Source organism: Quercus robur, chromosome 3, assembly GCF_932294415.1.
Source record: "Quercus robur chromosome 3, dhQueRobu3.1, whole genome shotgun sequence".
Taxonomy (NCBI): Eukaryota; Viridiplantae; Streptophyta; class Magnoliopsida; order Fagales; family Fagaceae; genus Quercus; species Quercus robur.
In genome coordinates this window covers 26,425,079-26,446,390 of record NC_065536.1, presented here as the reverse complement: position 1 = coordinate 26,446,390, position 21,312 = coordinate 26,425,079, and positions in this window count along the sequence as shown.

Genomic DNA, 21,312 nt, shown 5'->3' with positions numbered 1-21,312 from the left:
TGGGCTCCACTGTATTGGGAAGAAAAAATAAATAAATCACTTCTTTAATTGACTCATGTGCAACTCTCTAATAAAATTATAATAAAAAAAGGGAAATGTTAACGAGTGCCCTTAGCGCACTGGTTAAGAATCCAGTTAAAGAAAGTTTTTATGAGAAAAGAGAAAAAAAAAAAAACAATTAATGTTTTGACAGTTTTTTTCATTTCCTATAAAAGTGATGTCAAAACTTTCCTAAAATGAATTATTAACAACTGCTTTAAAAGCACTCGTTAGCATGACCCATAAAAAAAACTCAATGTTAACCACAACCTCTAAATGTTCGTTAGCTGGATCCATAAAGAAGTACTTCTTTAAATGAATGTTGTGTGAGTCCCCAAATAACTAAATGTTGTGCAACTCTAAAAGAAAGTTGATCAATGATAATAAAAAACTCAACATTATTAACCAAAGCATTAAAACACCTGCTTACAGAACCCTTATAATTGTTGATAGGTTTTGATTAGTGTATGATAAAAGTTATGTCAATAGTAATCCTATGTGAAAGTGATATCCATTTTAAATTTTGAAATTTATTGTATATTTAGTGTTGTTTTTAAATATGAGAAGAAAAATTCGCACTTTTTTTAATAATAATTGGCGTCTTTTCCACGTGTTATAACTATTGACATCACTTTTATCTTACGCTAATCACAACCTATACCAAATTTAAAAATAGATATAATTGTAAAATTTATTTTGTAGTTAGATTCAATCATTTACTTAATATTTGGTGTCTATTTCCACATGACTCATGTTTATCTTTTCATTTTTCAACACAAAGATAAAATAAAATAAAAGCAAGATAAGGATCAAATCTTGACATTTATTGTTCCACATCTAGAATTAATCATATTTAATTTGTTGCACAAATATTTCACGGTCAAAGGTCCCTTGATTCTTTTTGAAAATTTGATTTTATTTATTTAATAAATTTTATAACAAGTATGTAAAGGATATTCAAATTCTAGTTCTACTCATAAAAGAAACCAAGCAATGCTACTAAAATACATAACTATTGGCAAAATTTGAATTATAGATTTATATAGTTTTTTTTTCATATATAATTCAATTGTTATAACAAAGAGAAGAGGATTTGAACCTTAATTCATCTCATAAAGGTTATCAAATAATGTCCTAACTACATTACACTTTCTTTGGTGGGAAAAATAAAACTAAGCTACATGACTCTTGGAATTGATGTATCTATACTACATCAATGAAATAACAATATTTTATCTTCATAAATAATAATATAAAGTTGGACAAAATTTAGCTACAAAATTAGTTGTAGTTTAAGGTTATAAACTCACTCAATATCTTTTTATTGGAGGTGAATTTTGGCAAATCTACCATTGGATTACATCTTTTTCTTATATCCTCCATATTTGCAAAATTTCAAAAAAATTAAAGATCAGTAGCTATGTCTTCAATAAATTTTTTAAATTGCAAGTTTTTGTAATTTGAAATTATACACAAAATATAAGCTTATAAATTATATAGTAAATAATATCCAATTGAGACAAAATTTAACAAATGTATTAATTAAGAACAAAAAGAACATGCAATTTAATGGTTAGATTTTCAAAATATATAGTAATATTTATTTTATTGAGTGAGTTTGTAGCCTTAAGTTATAACCAATTTTATAACTAAACTTTGTCCTATAAAGTTTGAAGGTGAGAAATTGAATTTCATCTAGACAACAATGGCAAAAGTAAATCCATCTTCTCCCTTTATATTTCAGTGACATTGTTTGGTCTATCCTTGCGGAGAATCAATGTTTAAATCCATCTCTCCCATTTATTATAACAACTAAAACAAAAGGGAAAAAAAAAAGTCAAGTAGAATAACAATCCCAAGACTACCTATATTCTGCTCCTACAAATATATACTTAGAGCATTTTCATCAACCTAGCTAAAACAACATTTAGTTAAAAAAATAATAATAATAATAACCTAAACTCAGTCAAAATTGTTGTATATATAAGTATATACATGGATATGTTATAATAATGATATTTGAGTTTGGAGAATATTATTTCATAAAGTGAAAATTCAAAGTTAGGGTCGAAGCTTTGGCTCGATCGATCAAAATGGTAAAGAAAAAATCCTAGAGTTTCTAGATGGTTCGATCGCTATTCGATTCCTGTTCAATCGATCGAAAAGAGCATTTGATCGATCGAAAGAACCTCTTGTAACGCCCCTCACTTAAATTACTTCTGGAGTGAAATTGATTATTTATTTTGAAGGTGATATTATTTAATATTATGATATCTACAAAGAAAATAAATAAAAGAAGATATAACGTGAGAGTTTTTTTTGTGAATTACCCATATTTAACTTTTAGTCTCCTTATCAGTTAAGGAAAAGGATAAGAGATTAAAACCTATTTGGATTAGGAGTTTAAGTGTTACTAGTCGCTAACCCGTGCTATGCACGAGAAAGTTTGGCAATTTTATTTTAATTATTTTACATATTTGTTTTCTTTATTAAGTACTAATAAATTAAAAAAAAAATGTCAATTAATTTCATATTAACATGATATAATATTATATATGTTATCTCTAGAGTATATATGAACAAATAAATCAAGGTTAATAGTAACTTAAGGGTTATTTCATAGGTTCATATAACAATTTCCACATTAAAATTGCAATAATATAACAACAAAAACTCACATACAAATAAATATGAAAATAATTTGTTTATGCTTGTATGCTTCCACTTCTCATGGATGGAAATACAGTCGTATCTCTATATTGCTGTACATTCTACAGAGGGATTGTATTTTTGTATGATGTAGTCTCATTTTTCACCTCAAGGTAAAGTTAAACATGGCCCCAAACAGCAACAAAACGTTGTTTTTAGGCCCTTAGCAGTATTCTTTCTTTTCCATGGTACCATAAATACTCCCAAAAGTGTAGTTTATATGCCTTGAAAAAGAAAATAACTTATAAACTTCCTTGACAATAACAAACAATAAAAAAGACCTCCTTATGAAAAGGTCCACTTAACAAAATAATAATCATATTCTTTAGTTTCACTAATCCATAGTTGAAGAAAAGTGAGGTTTTAATATTAGAAAAAAATACACATTCCACCAGTTTCTTCCTTCATCCTTTTAACAAAATCCTCCATCTTATAATTGATGCAAACATTAGCTCCACGATCCTTGCAAACAGCTAATTTTTCATCATTCCCTGCCAAACACAATCTAAAATATATTATACATGGAAACTAAACTTATGCATGCATTGGAAAGAAAAGTGTTATTGTACTGTCATCAACAATACTGGATTGCAAATGTACCAATACTCCCATGAAAATTAAGTTTTAATATTCATTTGTTACGCATGGGAGGTACCATATATCATACATAGTTGTTAATACTAACATCAATCACATATATTGTCTAACTTCTCTTATCATAGATATTTTAGATTTTATGGGGGGAAATTAAAAGAGTATGTGTTTTTTTTTCTTTTTTTTAGAAAGAGCTACAATGGCAACCCTCTAGGCTAGACAATGTTGTCCTTTATTTTATGGTTGTAGTCAATAATAATCAACATTAAGCAAGCAAGCATTTTAGTTCAAGTTGATCAAATGATGCGCGTGAAGAGTGGCAGAAAAACATCTTCGAATGTAAAATAGGATTCCACTCATCATATCATAACTTAGAGATTACTTCCAAACAGCTCTGTTACGTTAGTGAAGTCAGCAACAGAAAGCATAGCGATGTTAAGGTCTATTGACATATTAGAGACTTGCAGTAGAATTTAAATTGCATTTTCTTTGTGCCTAACATCATAAAGAGAAAAACATGACTTAATATACAAAGAAAACAGAAACTTGGGAAGAGAACAACTTTTTGATAAAATAGTATTAAAATTACTACAACTTGAATCCACCCAAAAAATTACACCCATGACAAACTAAACACTTTACAATTGAATAGATATAGCATAGCCTCCTCTAATAATACTTTTCCACTAAACACCCTTGCATTTTTCTAAATCCAAATATATATATATAGGCAGCCCAAGCCAACTTGAATAATGAGGAATTACGTTTAGGATGTAACCAACTGATTTGAGGACTAATTTGTACATGAGTTTTGACATCTGACATGATTTGTATCAATTTATAAACCAATAACCCACAAATTGGAAAAAATTAAAATTAAAAATTATTAATTTGAAGAAAATTTCTAAAATTAGAATGTAGCATAAAACCAAGAATGCACAATTTAAACAAAAATCAAAAGGTGTGGGAATGAACACATAAGATAGTCTAAATAATTATATTTCCACTATTCAAAACCAAGACAGCATATCCCCAGTCTGCATAATGCAAAAATGCACACCTCACGTACAATGTCTAAGATATTTATGATTATTGCGATAAATAAAAGTAAATAAACATAAATACAAAACTTAGTGGGTCATCATCACATAGTTTATGATAGTTCATCTATACTATAATCGTAGTACCTGTATAGGCTTGTAAACTAACATCAGTGCAAAAATGTCAAGTAAAACCAATTGCTCTTAGAGGCCTTTTGTAGAACACCTAGCATATATAGCCAAGAAATAGAACTTGGTTAATCTAGAGGTGCTGTAATAGAGGGAAGCAATATTTCCAATACCTAAAGAATATTTAGAATAATGGAATATAGAAATTAGAAACATATTGATGCCTCCTATTAGAAGCAAGCCTTCCAACATTATTTCTTCATTGGACCAAGTATGGCTTGATCACTTTTTAGCTTAGATACAATGTGAAGTAAAAAAGTGTGACTTGTCCTAACCCTTTCGAAATACATTTAGGGGATATATGCGTGATTCAGCAAAGTAGTTGAGAAAAGGGTTTGGATTGCCTTGCAAAGAATCATGCTTGATGAATGATGACGTTGAATAGAAGAACGATGTGAGCTTAATTGTTCTTCTATAGCAAATCATATAATTATCTCCAATTCATTATCATCAAAGAATGAGGATTCATTAGCAATTATGTTGAAAACAAAGAATGAATGAAAGATAATTTTGGGTTGAGATCTTCACTATTTACATCAAAAGGAGAATTGCTAAGCATGAAAAGCCATAAAATGTTGGCTTCAAGGAGATTTATATGCTTATACAACAGTGGCGGTGCACAACAGAAAAGGCTAACTGTTATAATAGTGCTTTTTTTTGCTATGTTTCTGCTTCTCTATTTCATCAATAGACATGATCTCTATTTGATGTCGCAGAAGCCTAAAGAAAGCACACACGATGCTCTCTTGATGGAACAGAAACTAAATTGTTAGTTCCTGGTAGTGAACCTCGAATCCATGAGAGGTTTTCCTGAATCCACAAGGAGAATAAAATTGGAATCCACTGAAGAAAATTTGACAAAACGTCTGTATTTATTGATAATAGTCTAATTTGCCACTGACGGCTACAAAACATATAAATACTGAGAAAAACGTCTAAAAATCTTAATTCGCACTAATTACATGATTAGGTAACAAAAAATATTGAATTGTACCAAAAATAGCAAAATTGAGTTAAATGCAGAATCATAAACTACTGACCTTAAGGATTGTCCCAAAATAGATGGGGCTTTATTCTGACTTTTAAACTAAAAGTTATTAAGGAAAAACAAATATTACTATAAATAGCAAAAACACTGTTTTCGGAGCCTTAATGAAGGAATTCGACTAAACTTTGGTAACGTTCATGAATCTGGATCAGAACGTCATTTCCCTTCAACCTACCAAATTTCATGCAATTCCGACACTGTTACCCCGATGGCTCCTACTAGCACCCCCCCTTTGATCTTGCATTGTGACTTCCTGTGCCCCTGTTGCTCCAAGAAGGCATGTGCTGTCTGTTCTACATATCACTATGTCAAGTAATTCAGCCTTAACATTGCAAGTGAAGGCTGTGGCCAACCTTAGGAATATATTTCTGCAGGGAGTAAGGGAATCAATTAAGCTAGCCCATTCAGTTGCACACTCTATTGTCTCTGCATCTTTGTACTACATCAACCCCTCTAATTCACAAAGCTCGAAATTGTTTTTCAAAATTATATACCAAATGGCTAGGACCAAGTCCAAGTTCAATGTCAATCCCACAACCAATACTCAAGCAGATCAGTAAAAATCTCCAAGGTACGACCTTATATTCACATACTCACAGTTCATTTCCAAATTTACGCTCAAGAACACCAAGCCACCTCTAAATTAGACCCAAATTCATTCTCAATGAAAATTTTTAATCTGCAGATAAATTCCCAAACTCTAATGTTAATGCACAAACCCACCATAAATGAATCATAAAAAAAATCATACCTATTTCTTAGTTTTCCCAATAAAAATTATTATCTAAAACGTCCTATCGAATTTTGAATTTATCTGTAAATCAAAGGCTCACAAATTAGTGCCTACATAGAAACCTAAAAAAAAAAAGAATCCAAATTTACAAAGGGAAGGAAACCACATTAAAATTGCAATAATATAACAACAAAAACCACTATCAGAAATCGAACTGAGAAATTTTAGGGCAACACTCACTTGGATGTGCGGAAACTGGAGAGGGACTTTCCCATTGATCCAGGATGGTTTGTTCTTGAAGAGGTATTGTGAGGCAGCCTAGAGAGAAGAAGGTTAGAGAGAGAAGGTTGATGATTAAATTTGGGTTCCAAGGGAGGCGAGAAGAGAAGGTTTTAGGGAAGTATTGGTTTTAGAAAAGAGAGAGGAGAAGAAGATGGCGTTTGAGATTCTTTTCAGAGTTGGGTTTTAGGGAGAAGGGTAGAGAAATAGAGAGAGAGGATTCAGAGTTGGGATTGTGGAAAAATTTTGACTACAGTTAGAGAGAGAGAGAGAGAGAGGGTATCGGGTTTGCTTTCCACGATTGTGGAAAAATTTATGGGCTGTTTATTATTATTATTTTTTAATTTAATTAATGTTGATGTGGAAAATTGTGGAAGCTTCAAAAGCTTCTATTATATATATATATATATATATTAGAATTCTTTAAAGTTCTAGCCGATCTAAGCAACCTTAATTTAAGTTTAATTGGGAATTAAAGTCTTGGAAGCTTATTTAAGTTTTAGTGGGTCTTAAACTCTAGCCTAAGTAGGAGTGTTATTTAAGAGTACTAATTGGATTGTGATTGATCTTCCTAGACTGAATTGGAATGTTATTTTAGAGGTATATATACTGGTTCTTTTAAGTCAGTCACCTGAAAGGTAGAGAGAGGCGTTGGATACTAAAAGCTATGGCAAAAAGGATTATTGCCAAACTTGACAAAGACGACATCAAGGTAACTATTAACAAGCTGATTATTGATTGTGTGTGGTATCATAGGTTAAAGATACGTGTTTTTTTATCTCCATACAGTAGAGTCTATATTACAATATTACATGGTGCAAGATATCTTGAAGTTGATGGTGTAGGATTTCTTGAAGTTTCTGCATTATGACTTATTAAGTGGCATGATAGGCGTGTATATATATATATATATATATATATATGTAGAGAGTAAAGAGTCAAAATTGATGCACATAGCATGGTGAGTCATAAGATTCATGATATAAATACCCCAATTGAGATCGAATTCCCTATATCCTATTTAAATAGACTATCACGAGATGTAAGTAAATACTGATGATTGTGGATTATTTCGGATTTGATTGTAAAGTATTAAATACTAATGATAGGCCTTTGGTTAAAAACATTGTTAGGATCTGACATGTAGGTATGATGTTTAAAGGTCCATATTTGATTTGGGAAGAGGGATAGCATGAATGGATTATTATATAAATAGAGTAAGTATGGCTTAACACAGCAAAATCACCTCTATGGCTAATGCAAGAGCTTTTGGTGGCTGGTTTATTCATTTTATTTTAGTAAGAGGATTTTTAATTAGAAGTGGAAAGCTTAGCACTTATTAAGTCATCTATTTATGTATTAGGTTTGAATGACATCGGCTTGGGTAGTTGAGGTCTAACGTGTTTTGGGGATTTGAGGTAAGTGGACTTCAGAACATGACGTCTCTCAAGACGTGTATATTTATATATATTTTTGGTAAAAATATATTTATATATATACATAATTGCAAAAGTGAAGTTTCAAAAACTTATACCATTGTCAATGCTTTATACATACATGAATTTTATTATTTCTTGTATATTACTTTGAAACTGCATATGTTAAGAATGACTCAAAACTATATTTTTGAGAAAGTATTTGTCATACGATATATGATTGGTATTGACAATATTGAATTAAAGTAAAAATGTTTTCAAACGGTCAGCTAGACAGTCTACAACCTACCTTTGCCAACACAGGATTAAGTGTTGGTCTTCGGCCAATGTAGTGTTATTGTGATGTGGTGCAGTGTTATCGTTTGCTCTTTAGAGCCAATGTTGTCTCTTTGATGTTAGTGCTATTGTTTCTCATGGGAATCACCTACCGAGTGTTTAGCAGTTTATGTCTTTGTCTGACTAATGTTTAATGTTTTCCATATCAAACTATTGTTTTATTGGTATCGACCTTTATAAGTGGAAAAATTGTTTATTACTATAGTATATTGTTTCTACCTATTTAGTGTATTTTGGCTAACTAAAGTGGTTATTGTTTTATTTAATGATTACAGTGTTATAGTTAAATGTTTTATTCTTGATAGTTTTATAGAATATATTATGTTACTGTTAAAACTATTTGTAAATGTTTTGTAAAGACTATATTTTGTTAATGATACTAATGTGTTTTGTTTTAAAAGACATCCTCATGTTATGTAATCTCTTATTGAGCTTCTAGCTCACCTCCCATTTTTCCACCCTTTCAAATTAGAGCAGTGGAATATCTTTTGGTGGTAGATCATTGGAGACATAGATTGAAGACTTCTTTTGGAGCTATGTTGGTTGATGGACTATTTTAGTATATTTTCTTAGGATAGTGAGTTTGGCATTTGTGGAACTCTTTGAGATTGTACTTGGAGACTTTATTGTTAAAGTTTTTGTTTTATGGATTTCATAGGAAAGATTTTGATGGTTTAATTGAAGTATATTTGTGGATATTTAATTATGTTCTGTTCCATTATATTATTGTTGATTATTCATAAGATAGGTCATGCATCTAAATCCTTGGTACGGGTTTAGGGTGTTACACCTCTCGATCGATCAAAACATGAAAACTGAATTTTCTACAAAATTTTTCTGATGACTGTTCGGAAAGGTTAAAGAGGTTTCAAGCCTTATGAACGGTTTTATGAAACATTTTAACTCTCCATACGTGCCTTTTGAAGAAATATAACCTTATGGGTATAAATAGAGGCTTATGTTTGTACTTGAAAAATAATAACACAAGATAGTAAGTTAGAAAGAAACACAAGAAATCCTGTGATCATTCTCCAGAATTGTTATCTGTAGAACTCAACATCTTGGTTGTATCCTGGGGACAAATTTGCAATAACCCTTTAGCAACAATAGTGTGGGGGGCAAATATTGTCTAAGGAAAACAATATTGTACCTCCAAGTTATCTATTTTCTATTTGTCTTTTGTGTTAACCTTGTTTTTCCATGATTACTTTGTATAATATTCCCAACAAAAACTTAAAAAGGATTAAACTCAATATTTTGTCCGAAAAAACATAACAATGAACAATGTGCTCAATACACTTATTGAGCACTGTTCACTCATACATTAAATAAAATTCTTATTTTATTCACATGTAACTAAAGTAATAATCTCCCCAACAAAAGCTTTCAAGGATCAAACTCAATATTTTGTTCGAAAAAACATTAACAATGTACAGTGTGCTCAATACACTTATTGTGCACTGTTCACTCATACATCAAATAAAATTCTTATTTTATTCACATGTAACTCTCTCTCTCTCTCTCTCTCTCTCTCTCTCTCTCTCTCTCTCTCTCTCTCTCTCTCTCTCTCTCTCTCTCTCTCTCTCTCTCTCTCAAGAACCAATCCCAATATAGATTGGACACATGGTGGTGGGAAAATTAAACCCATAACATGGTGTACTTCCTCCTGGTAGTGGTGCAAGATACTTCGATTTAGTTCTTCGATAGGTGTAGGAGTACAGTAAGTATGAGTGTTGTATAGGTATGTGTGCAATATAGTCATATATAAGTGATGGACAAGCTGCAGTGGACCTATGGTCCAAGGAGCTTGTGTACTAACATTTATAACTCACATGAAGCCACCATTTTTGCTCTATCACTCACAACTCATTAAGAACCACAATTATTTACACAATTTTCCCATAATTCACCATGTGGCGAGTTGAGAGTGGTGGTGGTGTGGACTCATATGAAGCCATCGTTTTTTATCCACCACTCATAACTGGCCACATGACGAGTTATAGCAAAAATTACGTAAATAGTTATAATTCTAACATGGCTTAATGCGAAAACAGGAAGTGGGATAATGCTTATTTGCCTTTCATATATAGTACAAGTTTGGTGCCTTATTTGAAAAACAATAGCAAAATACATGATACGAAGTAGGGCTGTAAATGAACCAAGCCGATCATGAACAACTCGAGCTCGGTTCGATAAAAGTTCGTTCATGTTTGTTTGTTTATAAATAAGTCAAGCTTGATCCTTAGTTTTAGGCTCGTTTAATAAACAAGCCGAGCCCAAGCAAAAAAATTTGTTCACGTAGAAGCTCGTGAGATATTAGGCATGATACACAACAATTTAAGCATAGACTCATTTATAAGTTTATGTGTTAAATAAATATACTCATTACACATATCTTAATAATGACATGGTCAACCTGGGACCACTACCTATATTACTTTAATTTTTTCCTTCTCTCTAAACTGATCAAAAACCACTTTAGACTATACTTACATTTAAAAATAAATAAATAATTAAATAGGCCACATATGATCCTTTCCTATTAATCATCTAAAGTAAAGTTATAAAACATGTTAGTATTTTCTCATTCATAATAGTTACAAATAGGTATTTTTCTAGTTCTTCACCATCTAACGTGAATATAAAAATTGTATTTTGAACAATTGTTGAAGCTATATATAAGAAATGATAAATGAATGAATTTAATTATGTAAAATTTTAATTTGAATAATGGCTAATCATAAGTAGGACTAGATGCATGATAAACTGAATATACTATTTTTTTTTTCTTAATTTTAGATATTTAAGCATTTGATAATGTAATTTTTTTAAATCTAGAGCTCAAAAGCTTGACCTGAGCTCGAATTTGAGCTTGATATTAAACTTGAACTTAGCTTGACTAATTAATTAAGCCAAACCAAGCCTAGCACAAACTTTTTGGCTTTTCCACAAGCTCAAGCTCAAACACGATTTTTAGGCTTGTCACAAGCTCAAGCCAAGCTTGAACTTTTGATTTTTTCTAATGAGCCAAACTTGAACATGCACTACTCGACAAAGCTCGGCTCATTTACAGTCCTAATACAAAGAATAAGAACATGCGACAAGTCTGATACGAAGAATAAGAACAATAGGAAAGGTCAAGATATGTCAACTTCTTGAGAGAGCCAAGAAAATATGGGAATGATACTCCTCGGAAATTGATGTTGCTTAGGTTTAAGTAACTCAAATATTTCAGATTATGTAAAGAAGGATCTAAGTTATCGCTCAAACAATTAGTCTGATCAGGAGTACATTGGCTTCCTCCTTCAAAACCACATAGATTTGAGCTTCCAAGATCAAGCTTTACGACGTTGCTCGTTTGATTTTATAACCTATGCCCTCCCAATTGCAACAATCTTGACCCACCCAAGAAGAAAGCTTGTTGAATGGATCCTTAAGACCTTTTCTGAATTTTTGAAGGGCTACTCTCTCTATCTCAATGCAACGCACGTTGGCATTTACAGCAATAGAATTGGATGGTACAGCTTCAAGTGAAATAGATTCGGTTATCGAAAGAAGGTAAAGAAGATTAAGAAGTACAAAGGTGGTATTCATGTTGGCCATCTTCCCTTATCTCCTTACAAGAATCGTTGTTATAGATGCTTATTTATAAGCATGCGGATTGTCTATTAACTTTTCTTTTCTCACTTGAATCATTGGTACTTAGAATTTGTAGGATATTAATTGTTAATTATAGAATAGTTTTGTTTAAGAAATAGATATAAATTAATTTTTTTTCTGTTTTATTTGCTAAATTATTAGTCTTTTACTTATATCAATGGATACTATATTGTTAAAAAACATTTGTTTTCTGAACAAGCAGTAAAAAAGGGGGAAAAAAAAACTGTAAGAGGTTATATGAAATTAATTTTTATTACATCAATCAAGCAACATATATACTAATGTCTTTTATATTTTGTTATGCTTTTCATTAGAAACACACACGCATATATAATAACATTTGAATAATAAAATAGATGATAAAAATAAAACAAATAAAGTTAGTTTTTTCAACGGAACAAAGTTTAAGTTACATGAAGAATGTGCATCGATTGGGATTAAGTTTTTATATATGTAAAAGGAAAAAAAAAAAAAAAAAAAAAAAAAAAAAAAAAAAAAAAAAAACCCAGAGTTTCTAATAGATTATAAAATAATTTAAAACAATAAATAATAGTTGCCTTTGAATTTCTTGAAACTTTTGATAATTAAATTTTAATCAGTGTAATGATTTTATTTAAACAAAACTTAGCTACAAAGTTGGTTATAGTTTAAGGTTACAATCTTATTTAATAAAATAAACATTATTACATATTTTAAAAATATAACAGTTGAATTGTATATTCTTTACACTTTTAATACATATGTCAAATTTTGTATCAATTAGATATTATTTAGCATATGATCTATAAGCTTATATTTTATGCATAATCTTAAACTATAAAAAATAACAATTAAAACAATTTATTGATGGCATAACTATTGATTTTTAATTTTTTTGAAATTTTGCAAGTATGAAGGATATAAGAAGAATATGTAATCTAATGATGGAATTCTTAAAATTCACCTTTAATAAAAAGACATCAAATAAGGTTGTAACCTTAGACTACAATTAATTTTGTAGCTAAATTTTGTTCATTTTATTTTATGTAAAACTTTGGTTCAATTAAAGTAAAGTATCTTAGTAATTTTTAATATAATCACTTGACAAAATTATAGCATATATACCAAATAATGCATGCACGATGTGTAAGACCTATCTTAAAAAAGATTTCATTCAAATAGATATATATAACAACCGAAAAATTGAAGTGCAAAATATAACACATTTGATTCATTGCTAATTGCAAAGCCATGCCATGCATGAGATTCATGAAAAATGATAGTACGATAATCTATTTTGGCACCATGCACATAATTCAATTTTTTTTCAAAACTCACCAAACAAATACTATAACTAAATAGAAAAGACACTAGCATTTATTCTAAAATAAAACATTAAAAAAAAAAAAAAAAAAGACTCCCGCACTATATATATTAACCCTACCTTTTCTTTTTCTTTTTTTGATTCTTTTTATAATGTTTTAAAAGGGAGATGTATGTTAACATGTGTATGTCTATTTAGTATAATGTCTTCCAATAATGGATAAAATATATAATTTCTTCATTTTTATAGAGTTTCAACCTATAGTGTCCGTTTCTGATAATAGTTCTTTTATCATTAGACTAAGATACCAATTGATTTTTGATGTAGACGGGGATTAAATTCTAGATCTCTTATTCAATCATCAGAGATTTTACCAGTTGAAATAACTGGAAACCACTAAAATATACAACTTCTTATTACCCAATTTTGTTTTTTTATTGTCCTTTTCTTCACCTCGTGCAATGAATAAAACAATACCTATTTGTATTCTATAATGTGTATTTAATTATAAAGGAACCTTTTATTTATGTTTTTATTCTTTTTATTTTCATATTAGTATTTTGATTTTAAAATATACTTAATAATAATGTTACCAGTAATTTTTTTTTATAAATATTAATATACTTTTAATTAATCACATGAAAAAAATTATGTGTTTTTATTGAGTCACATCAGATAAAGACAAGATGCATGCAGTATGCCCCGAATATTTATTATTAAAAAAAGATATTACTGTAAATTATTAAACTACTAGAAAATAAAGGGTTTGGTTTATCTCCAGTACTTTTTTAGCTGAACATGTCATTTTGTTTTAAATATATAATGGTAAGTGGTAATAGGTTTTAATCTCCATATTTTATTTAGTTAGTAAATAATATGACAACTTCTCATTAAAATAAAAAGAAGATTCCAGTAAAAAATGTACTGGAGGTAAGCTAAACCCTAAAATAAATAATAAAACCTCCCTTTAATATACATATAAATATAATTGGCACTAGAATTTAATGGAAGTAGTGTTTCTTAAGCTTTTTGAAACTTTCAATAGAGTTTCCTTTATAGCAACCATATTATTTATTTCAATGTACTTATCATGCCATATTACTTAAGGAGAAAATATTGAAACGTATATAATAATAAAACGGAAGAGAAAATTGAAACATAATAATAAAACAGGAGAGGCATCCACTTAGCACGACCAAAACCAAAATGTAAAGAACACAGTATTTATTATATAGTATATAAAAAATTTGATATGCTAGGACACTAGTTTATATTAACTTGTAACCCCATACATATATATGAATATATTTAAAAAATACTCATTAAGATGCATAGTATAATAATCTTACATGTACAATTTAAATATTATTGATAGTTGTGGGGGAGGATTTGTTCCAAACCCGCAAGCAGTTTGTCCGCTTTGGGGCCGAAGGACCCACACGGCTTTGTTCTTTGCAAGCAATGTGAGCAGTTTTTTAGACTTGCTCTCACATCAAAGAAAGATGCGCTTCACTCATGCCTTATAAGCCTTAGTTGAAGGCAAGAGTGTCCCACTACTACAAGATTTTTCCAACCCGCAATAGTCATTCTTTTATATATATATATATATATATATATATATATATATTTAACTCTTTAAAAAGTATTGTAAGAATGTTATTAGATAGAAAATATAAATTGTCCATTTTTTTTAAATATTTTTATGTTTATTAATTCCAGACTCTTTAGTTTTTATACACAACAACTCACTTGAATGGATATTTATGATATGGTTTCACATTTGATTCCAAAATTAAGAAATAAAACTCTCTCTAAAAATAAATAATTTAGGATACATGGCACAAAATTAGACTTCAATTGTAAAATCTAATTAGATTTTCTCTAAACTTTACCTATTAATATATATATATATATATATATATATGTAAGGACACGATTTGTAACGACCCATAATAATATTGGGTTCGCACGTAAAAATGCCCAAACAATATCATTTATAGAGCGTGGGTTTGAAAGGCTAGGCTTTGGTCACTAGACAGTGAGTTTTTCGTGGTGTTCATACATAGTTAAATCGTGTTCGCCCTAGGAGTCTTTCTCTAGGAGGCGGGCGGGGAGGCTCTGGTTTCTGGCCATTTTTCCCAGCCCCTTCCTCTGGATTCTTACTTTTCCTTTTATACTGGCATGTATCCTTTATCCAACGTCCACGTGTAGGATCGACATTCCTAAGACTGATACTTGTCCCATCAACCCATACCCAGAGTGATTGGGGGTGGTTGTAAAAGCTGAAGGGTATGGCTCTGTCAGGTGCAGAGTATTGAATGGCAGTAAGGGCAGCTTTCCCTTTGTCCTTGGTCGTTGAACAATCCAGCGTATCCTTCCTTATTGACATAGATATTTTTAGATTTTTTCCAAACTGTTCATATACCGTTTTTGTCCTTCCTTCCAGGGGGACCTCGGACGTGCCGAGGACCGAATCATCCTAGGCTGTGTCCCAAGACTATTTGGACTTGCATTACCTATCCTTGGTTATAACCTTCCTCGGCTCGGGCCTTGGGCCCTAATGAATAAATGGGCCAGGGCCATGAATTATTGGGCCCCACAATAGCCCCTCAAAATCCTGTTGTCCGACCTCTTGGTCGGAGAGGAGGGTTTTGGTAATGCCAAGCTTTTATTACGGCTCATTTAACTCTGTCCTTCATTAATGTTGATGTCTCTTCATCTACCCAAGAAACATACCGGGCTACGAGACATTCCTCTGAATTCATTCACAATGCGTTCCTACCGTTTCATTATCCAAAACGCGCCTTTAATGATTTCCCTTTACGAGACTTATTTAAATTCAACGGTTATTGATGGTGTGGGGAAGTGGAACGGGTATATTCTCGTTTGCAGATTTTCTCGGAAATCTGGACAGATTAAATACCTCCCGTTTTGCCCTTCATATAAGAAGGAAGGCAAGAGGTTACTTCTCTTATACAGAGTCCCTTTTAATCCTTCTGAAATCTAAAACTCATAGCCTCCTCCAGAGTTTACTTTATCCATTAGTTTACCCCTTAAAAATTGTGATACGCTCAAGATAGGAGCGGGAATGAGGGGACCATACCTTTTCCAAAAATACCATGTTCTTACGAAGCTCAAAGTGGCTCAGTCAGGGTAAGGGTAGCAGAGACTCAAGATACTTCTCATCCTTCTTTCAGCCAAAATCCGAAGCAGGGGCTCGTCGCGTCAAACTTTTAGCGCGACTGAGCTGGGGTCACCCATTATCAATACCAGCCGCTCTCTTATGAGCATAGCTAACATGGCACCAACGTGTTAGGAGTCAGGACTGATACAAGGACAAAGTATCCCTGCTTCTTCCTCTCTTCCTTCACTGGTGCCTCCTTTTGCCTCTCTTTCTTCTTCTTTCCCATCACCAGATTCATCCTGGTACTTTTCCTTCTTCCTCTTCTTCTCCTCTCCCCCCAAGGAAGGTCCTCCTCTCAATATGGGCGCTACTGAGGCAGATTTTGGAAAGACTTTGGGAGCAGAGCTTAAAAAGACTTCTGGCTGTTCGCTTGTTTTGTTATTAATATATATATATATATATATATATATATATATTTTATTGTTTTTGTAACTCGTTTTCTATATAGGCTTGTTTAAGCTCTTTGTTGTACGCTGTAATACCTCTTTATATTAATAAAAGTCGTTGTTACTTTATTTCGTATATTCTATCTCTTTTCTTTGAAATGGTTGTGCCATGAATAGACGCACTATCGTGTGACCTCTTTTTTTTTTTTTTATTCTCATATTATGAACTATGCTTAGGGCCGAGATCCCAGTTAATAAAAAGATCTTGCTCTGTGCTTATTGAAACTATCTGCTATAATAATGTCGATTTGAACAAATGACACTTTGGGCAGAGATCCTTACTAAGAAGAAAAGAAAAAGATACTATGATGAGCTTACTAGAGCTATCTGGCATAATGACGCCGACCTGAAAATGAGTTGTATACCCCAAATTTGAACGAGGTGACGGCTGAATGCTCGATGCCATGTAGGAAGTAATCATCCGAGGGTATATAACCCAAAAATGTACAGCCCCTGTAGGTCGCTGAGTAATAAGGCGTTTTGCCATCTTCCTAATAAATTTCAAAGCCTTAACCTTTTCTGGTATTTGGTCCGAGAACTGAATAACTTAGAATTCCTCTTAAGTAGCTGACTTCTCCATAGGTTTGAGTCCGAGGACCATACAATACCTTGGTTCTGGTTTGAGTCCGAGGACCATGCAATACCTTAATTCTGTCCAAAACTTGATTTTGATAAGTAGTTGGTTTCCCCATAGGTTTGAGTCCGAGGACCATGCAATACCTTGGTTCTGTCCAAAACTTGATTTTGATAAGTAGTTGGTTTCCCCATAGGTTTGAGTCCGAGGACCATGCAATATCTTGGTTCTGTCCAAAACTTGATTTTGATAAGTAGTTAGTTTCCCCATAGGTTTGAGTCCGAGGACCATGCAATACCTTGGTTCTGTCCAAAACTTGATTTTGATAAGTAGTTGGTTTCCCCATAGGTTTGAGTCCGAGGACCATACAATACCTTAGTTCTGTCCAAAACTTGATTTTGATAAGTAGTTGGTTTTCCCATAGGTTTGAGTCCGAGGACCATGCAATACCTTGGTTTTGTCCAAAACTTGATTTTGATAAGTTGGGGGAATTGTCCCCTTGGCTATGGTGTGGGACCTTGGTTTAAGGGGATTAGCTCCTCGGCCAAGCCCCTAGTGAAGAAACGTAGCCCCTAGTGAAACTTTACTCTAAAACACTATATCCGGCTACTGAAAATGATGTGAAGGATGGTATCAACCCACCACCAGTGTCAAGACACAAGCCTTCCCACAGACGGCGCCAATTGTAAGGACACGATTTGTAACGACCCATAATAATATTGGGTTCGCACGTAAAAATGCCCAAACAATATCATTTATAGAGCGTGGGTTTGAAAGGCTAGGCTTTGGTCACTAGACAATGAGTTTTTCGTGGTATTCATACATAGTTAAATCGTGTTCGTCCTAGGAGTCTTTCTCCAGGAGGCGGGCTGGGAGGCTCTGGTTTCTGGCCATTTTTCCCAGCCCCTTCCTCTGGATTCTTACTTTTCCTTTTATACTGGCATGTATCCTTTATCCAACGTCCACATGTAGGATCGACATTCCTAAGACTGATACTTGTCCCATCAACCCATACCCAGAGTGATTGGGGGTGGTTGTAAAAGCTGAAGGGTATGGCTCTGTCAGGTGTAGAGTATTGAATGGCAGTAAGGGCAGCTTTCCCTTTGTCCTTGGTCGTTGAACAATCCAGCGTATCCTTCCTTATTGACATAGATATTTTTAGATTTTTTCCAAACTGTTCATATACCGTTTTTGTCCTTCCTTCCAGGGGGACCTCGGAAGTGCCGAGGACCGAATCATCCTCGGCTGTGTCCCAAGACTATTTGGACTTGCATTACCTATCCTTGGTTATAACCTTCCTCGGCTCAGGCCTTGAGCACTAATGAATAAATGGGCCAGGGCCACGAATTATTGGGCCCCACAATATATATTTAAAATTTTTGTGCCAAATGAATTGTTTTTAGTTATAAAAAAAGGCTCATAAATATAAAATCATTCAAACTCTTTCTTCCTCTAATTTTATATATAAAATTAGATTTATGATTATGTTTTTTTTTATGATTTATTTATATTGGACTCATCGTTTTCTACTCTAAATTAACTCATTTGGCACAAAAATTAAAAAACTTCATTTCGATAGAACACATACCATAAAATTAAACTCTAATTGAAATCCAATTTTTACACTGAATTAACTAAATTGGTTCAAAATTTTAAAAATTTTGATTAGATGTGACATGTTGTACAAAATTAGACTCTAATTGAATTCCAATTTAAAATCTAATGGTATTTTCTCTCAACTTTACTTTTATATATATATATATATATATATATAGAGAGAGAGAGAGAGAGAGAGAGAGATGACTTATAAACTTGAATTGTTTTTAGGTCTACCAAAAAAAAAAAAAGACTCATAAATATAAAATTATTCAAAAATTATATTTTTTATGGTTTAATTATTTTGGACTTCTCGTTTTTTACACTAAATTAACTCATTTGGTACAAAAATTAAAAAACTTACATTAGATGGGACATATGTCGCAAAATTAAATTCTAAATGAAATCCAATTTTTACATTGAATTAACTCACTTAGCAAAAAATTTAAAAACTTAGATTAGATGAGACATGTGGCGCAAAATTAGACACTAATTGAATTCTAATTTGAAATCTAATTAGATTTTCTCTCAGTTTTGCCTATTATTTATATATATAGATAACATTAATTTTACTATTAATGTTTTAATTACATTTCTTATATAGTGTGCGAAATTTCTTATAATTTTTACATCGGATGTTTTAATTTTTAATTTTTGTTGTTGTTGTTTTTGTATTTAGATAGGTTTTAGTTTTGCTAAAAATTTTGTAACTCAACTGGTTGACACCTCTTAATTATAATAAAGACATAAGACATATAAGATTCAAATCCCACGTATCCCAATTATCCATTATAAAAGAAAAAGATGAAGAAAAAAAAAGTTAGGTTTTAGTCACAAATTATATGGATTTCTGGTATTTTTAAAATTTTATTCTTTTAATTAAAAATTATTCAGAATTAGTTTTTAATTTGAAATTATCAAAAACTATAACGAAATTATATAACTTATCAAAGTCCATAAATAAGGGTAACAACTTGTTGTCACAATGAGAGTGTAACTATTTGTAAGGTTGATTTTAATCAACCATGTGTTGACTTTATTCCGTGACATATTTGCTTGTAATACAGCACTTAGAAATCCTGTATTTAGGTGGAAATCATGTAAGGGTAGTGTGTGAGAGAGTGTGAATAAATGCTCAAGACTGTGTAGTGAAGCAGGGACTCGCAGCTGGACTCGCGGAGGCTCGCGGCTTGCAAGCCGCCAAAAGTTGCACACGCGCAGAGCATGCAAGGGAGCTGAACAGTCATGCCAGCTAGAGCACTATTGGACAAAAATCCAGACTGGCCATTTAGCTAGCTCGCGGTTTGAACTCGCGACTCAGTTAAGTCGCGAGGTCAAGTCGTCAGCCAACCCTGTTTTTGGAAAAACTGACTCTTCATATTCCATTCTCACACCAGTATAAATACCCCTCATTCCCACAAAATATGTGTGGCTATTCAGAAAGAAAAACCCTAAGAGAGGTTTCTTCAAAACACCCACCCAATTAGAGAGAGCTACTCATTCTTAGAGAGAAATCTTTGTAGTCTCTTCTCATTCCCTCTCTCATTGTCATACCTATTGAGAGGAGATTTCTATCCAAATACTACCCACACCCATTTAGAGTGTTGAGTGTTTTTGGAGCTTTGGGAAGCATTGGAAGATGCCAAGGATGGTGGATGCTATGGATTATAGCGGAATCCGGTAAGTTAGAAAAGAAAAAGGTTTTGCGCAACCTCGTTGGAGCAAGAAACTTGGAGGGCTTAGGTACATCGGGTAAATTAGGCTTGGATGGTCTATTACTGTTCATGTATCCCAACTACATTTTCTAGTGGATTATTGACCGCTTGGAGGGCGGCGGAGAGGTTTTACGCTGAGGGCTTCGGTTTCCTCTTCGATAACACATCGTGTGTTGTCCTTGTGTTTGCATCTCTCTTCCCTTTATCTTTACCTTTTATTTTCTGTTGTGGATGTGTTTTTAATTGGCTTAGATTGTTTACCAATTCTGTTTATAGTTTTTATTCATTTTCCGCACACTAGTTTTTTGACATAAAGTTTGAATTGGTTATTTTGTAATTGGGGGTCTAAACGTTCAAGGGTGTTTTATACACATATTTGAACTTTCACTATTTTTTTTTTTTTAATTTAATGGGAGAGTGTAACTACTTAT